At 46.5% G+C, this 5,297-nt stretch overlaps 1 non-coding gene across 1 annotated transcript; it reads right to left on the reverse strand.

The window, feature by feature from the left end:
- Nucleotides 1-4,798: 4,798 nt before the first annotated feature.
- Nucleotides 4,799-4,873, reverse strand: Trnat-ugu (transfer RNA threonine (anticodon UGU)). The gene has a single exon. It is a non-coding gene; the product is annotated as a tRNA-Thr (tRNA).
- Between the last annotated feature and the right edge of the window lie 424 nt (nucleotides 4,874-5,297).

The following is a 5,297-nucleotide window of genomic DNA, read 5'->3' on the forward strand; positions in this document are numbered from 1 at the left end:
AAGTGAATCAATTTGAGGCAAGCGTTCGTGTAACGAAACGAATGAGTCGAAGGTACAACAAACAACTTAAGAGCTATGAGTACTTATTCAACAGATGTGTTTCGCACTAGTGAAGATGAACAGATGCTCATAGTTCCTCAGTTTACTTCACATTTTGTTTTATTTTGGTTCGTACTACCATCTCTGAAAGTTGCTTACCCCACGTTCTTAGTAGCAACAGCACCGATTCATGTGTCCCACTGTCAGAAGTATCAGAACGGTTTTCACCTACGAGGGTTGTCCAGAAAGTGAGTTCCGATCGGTCGCTAAATGGAAACTACAGGGAAAATGAGAAACATTTTGTTTGCAAGAGTTAGCTACACTTCCAGGTACTTCTCTACATAGTCTACGCTCCGACTTAGACAGTTGTCGGAGCGTAATATCAAATTTCCAACACCATCGTCATAGACGGCAGCCGCCTGTGGTTTCAGATAATTCTCTACGCTGGTATACAACGCGTAGCCTGCACCTAAGTGCTGTCTTCGTATCCAGCGTTTCATGTGAACAGACATCACACTCAGCACGAGCCAATTATGGCTGTGTTGTGGGTGATCGAACACTTCTCATCGACAAGGCTGCAGGAGCGTCTTCACTGCCCCTGCAGAGTGCTTCTGAGAATTGACATGAAGAAGGAAGTGCGTGGCAGATGTGTTAGGTGGGCTGCATTCATTAAGGCGCAGCCTCTCAGCGGGCCCTACTCCTACTTGGGGGGGAGGCATCGTTGTTCTAGGCACCTTTACCGCTTACAGTGCGCTTGCAATTGAAAAGAGTGTCTTGATGCGATCGACGAGCATACTAGAGACACTACCCAACACATCTCTGCAAAGCTTCATCGAGTTTTCACTGTGGTGTCTATTTCGCGGTTAAAAGGAAGTTTCTGAACAACCCTCGTACAACTTTCGACTCGTTCGTTCCATTACAGGAATGGTCTCCTCAAACAAATAGACTTATCCTTCTACATCAACCTTGAAAGTTTGTAACATCACTGAATCATTTTATATATACAAATACGTCTACAAGTGTGTAACATGAATTATGAAAGGCCATCTAGAAGTGGAATAGGGATGAATGGGGGACCCATTGTAGCGACGATACGGACCGCAAATTGGGAAATGCTCTGACATAAGCGGCAGTGACAAAGGGCAGATTGTTGTGGTCTGGCATCTAGGATGGAGCATCTTGCTAGTCTGAGGGGTCGGCTGTACAACGGCTTGCTACTGTCGTGAGGATCTGTGGACAGTGATAGAACGACGGTGAAACCGCTGGTAAGCTACAAAGTGTTGCACGTCCAGAACGTGGAGGTCGGGGCATCCCCGCTTTGTGAAGTAGAATAATTGTCCATCTGTGGCAGATTTGAAGACAGAGTGCAACGCTGGTGCATGCACAACAGTTTCTACCACAACACATGTACTCCTCAAGCCACCGCACAGTGTGTGGCCGAGTGTATCCTGTAGCACTATAGTCATTTCCTTTCCTGTTTCGCTCGCAAATAGAGCGATAGAAAAACGATTGACTATGTACCTTAGTATGAACCCTAATTTCTCGTATATTGTCTCCGTGGTCCTTACGTGCAACGTATGTTGGAACCAGTAGAATACTTCGGCAGGCAGCTTCAAACATCGGTTCTCTACATCTTCTGGGTTGTGTTTCTCGAAAAAAACGTCTAGTTCCCTCCAGGGATTCCCTTGGATTCCCCGAAGCATCTCCGTAACCTTTACGTATTCTTCGAACCTACCGGTGGCAAATATAGCAGCCCGCCTCTTAATTGCTTCGATCTGTTCCCCCAATACGACTTGGAGGGGATCCCAAACAAGCGAGCAGTAGTCAAGAATAGGTTGCACCAGCGTCCTATGTGCGGTGTCCTTTACAAGAGATCCACCCTTTCCCAAAATTCCCTCAATAAATCGAAATCGACCATTCGCCTTCCTACCGCAGTCCTCGCACGCTCGTTCCGCTTCATATCGCTTTGCAACGTTACGGCCAGGTACTGCAACAACTTGACTGTGACGAGGAGGACACCAGTAACGGCTGTAGCCGAACATTACAGAATTGTTCTTCCTACTAATCCGCATCAAATTACATTTTTATACGTTTAGAGTAAGCTGCCATTCATGATAACAACTAGAAAATTTGTCTAAGTCATATTGTATCCTCGTCTAGTGATTCAACTTGGACACCTTCCATACACCACAGCATCATCAGCAAACAACCGCAGATTGCTGCCCACTCTGTCTGTCACATCATTTGTGTAAATATAGAACAAGAGCGGTCCTGTCACACTCAACTTGAGCACTCCTGGCGATAGCCTTGTCTGTCATGGAGACTCGCCGCCGAGGACAACATACTGGGTTCCATTATTTAAGAAGTCTTTGCGCCAGTCATATCTGTGTAGCTAATACGTATACTCGTTCCTTTGTTAACAACCTGCAACGGCACACTGTGTCAAACGCTTCCCAGAAATCTAGAAATATGTAATTTCCCTCCTGCCCTTCATGCATAGTTTCCAGTATATCATGTGAGAACAGGGCAACCTGCGTTTCGAACGAGCGATGCTTTCTAAAATCGTGCTGTTCATGGGCGTAAGCTTCTAAGCCTAAATAATGTTTATTGTGTTCGTCCTGACAATATGTTCGAAGGTTCTGCAGAAAACCGAAATTAGGGTATTGGTCTGTATTTTTGCTGCTTCATTCTTTCACCCTTCTTACACACTACTGGCCATTAAAATTGCTACACCACGAACATGACGTGCTACAGACGCGAAATTTAACTGAGAGGAAGAAGATGCTGTGACATGCAAATGATTAGCTTTTCAGAGCATTCACACAAGGTAGGCGCCGGTGGCGACACCTACAACGTGCTGACATGAGGAAAGTTTGCAACAGATTTCTCATACACAAACAGCAGTTGACCGGCGTTGCCTGGTGAAACGTTGTTGTGATGCCTCGTGTAAGGAGGCGAAATGCGTACCATCACGTTTCCGACTTTCACAAAGATCGGATTGTAGCCTAACGCTATTGCGGTCTTTCGTATGGCGACAATGCTGCTCACGTTGGTCGAGATGACTGTTAGCAGAATATGGAATCGGTGGGTTCAGGAGGGTGATACGGAACGCCGTTCTGGATCCCAAGGGCCTCGTATCACGAGCGGTCGAGATGACAGGCATCTTATCCGCATGGCTGTAACGGATCGTGCAGCCACGTCTCGATCCCTGAGTCAACAGATGGGGACGTTTGCAAGACAACAACCATCTGCACGAACAGTTCGACGACGTTTGCAGCAGCATGGACTATCAGCTCGGAGCCCGTGGCTGCGGTTGCCCTTGACGCTGCATCACAGACAGGAGCGCCTGCGATGGTGTACTCAACGACGAAAGTTTGTGCACGAATGGCAAAACGTTTTTTTTTTTTTTCAGATGAATCCAGGTTCTGTTTACAGCATCATGACGGTTGCATCCGTGTTTGACGACATCGCTGTGAACGCCATACTGGCGTATCACCCGGCGTGATGGTATGGGGTGCCATTTGTTATACGTCTCGGTCACCTCTTGTTCGCACTGACTGCACTTTGAGTAGTTGACGTTACATTTCAGATGTGTTACGACCCGTGGCTCTACCCTTCATGCGATCCTTGCGAAGCCCTATATTTCAGCAGGACAATGCACGACCGCACGTTGCAGGTCCTGTACAGGCCTTTCTGGGTACAGAAAATGTTCCAGTGCTGCCCTGGCCAGCACATTCTCCAGATCCCTCACCAATTGAAAAAGTCTGGTCAATGGTGGCCGAGCAACTGGCTCGTCACAATACGCCACTCACAACTCTTAATGAACTGTGGTATCGTGTTGAAGCTGCATGGTCAGCTGTACCAGTACACGCCATCCAAGCTCTGACTCAACGCCCAGGCGTATCACGGCCGTTATTACGGCCAGAGCTGGTCGTTCTGGGTACTGATTTTTCAGGATCTATTCATCCAAATTGCGTGGAAATGTAATCACATGTTAGTTCTAGTATAATATATTTGCCTAATGAATACCCGTTTATCATCTGCATTTCTTCTTGGTGTAGGAATTTTAATGGCCAGTAGTGTATATAGGAGTCACCTTGGATTTTGTCCACTTGCTTGAGACTTTGCGCTGGGCGAGAGATTCTGGATAAATGTAAGCTATGTAGGGCGGCAATGCCGTAGAGTAGTCTTTGTAAAACAGAATTGGCATTTCATTACACACCGGTCGCTGCACATTGCTGAACATGGGTTTCCTCGTGTCGGCCCCAACCCGTTGCCAGTCACGATCGCATTGGGCGCAGCATTATCGAGATTTGACTCTGTGTCAACGGAAACGCTTCTCCTGGTAGGATGAACCGCATCCACAGGCGCATCAGGTCGATGGTGGTCTCTGGATACGCCGTCATCCAGCTAGACGGCTGCTTGAAATATGCATCGCTCCATGGACGCATGGCGGTTATCCTCTAGGGACCTGAAACCAAACTTTTAAAGAAAGAATTGGAGAATTGGTAATATTTCACTTCTTAGCATTACTAAAAAGCCAATAATTTGTAAAAAAAAAGGATGCATTAGATCTCTAAGACACTAAAATAATAAAATGTATAAAACATTTATTGCTATTTATGGGAATGTTAAGGAATTTTGGGTTATTAAACATTAATTAACAGAAATCAGACCTTTTATTCATTGAACTGATAACTTAACGAAACCCCTCAGCTGCCAACAGGTGTTGCTGATATCCCTCAAAGCTGAAAGTGTGTGCCCCGACCGGGACTCGAACCCGGGATCTCCTCCTTACATGGCAGACGCTCTGTCCATCTGAGCCACCGAGGGCTTCGTTTAGCTATCATTTCTTTCTAGAGAACCTGCATTGTCTTCATTAGTATCTGTTCTTTAGGAACAGTTACTATCTTCATATAGTTAAAGGCTACCCGGCCATTGACCCTCTTCTGTGTGAACGCGCACACTTTTCCCGAACTCTTACGGAAATCGTGACCTTAGTTGGCGCCATTAATGAGTGAATGTGCAAATGCCCTTTAGGAACATTACGATTGTAGATTATGGACAGTTGGGAATGTGGGTCTCACGAGAAGTGTGCAAGGGATAAGTCCCTGCAGTCGCGCCATCCTCTGTGCCCTCGGTGGCTCAGATGCATGCCGGCAGCGTAACTCAGCGTGTTCGCTCAGGGGGTTAGATACCACCTGTAACAAAAAAAAAAAAAGACTGAGTGAACGGATCAACGAACAACCTGAACGGGT

The sequence above is a fragment of the Schistocerca gregaria genome, chromosome 10 (genome assembly GCF_023897955.1).
Source record: "Schistocerca gregaria isolate iqSchGreg1 chromosome 10, iqSchGreg1.2, whole genome shotgun sequence".
Taxonomy (NCBI): Eukaryota; Metazoa; Arthropoda; class Insecta; order Orthoptera; family Acrididae; genus Schistocerca; species Schistocerca gregaria.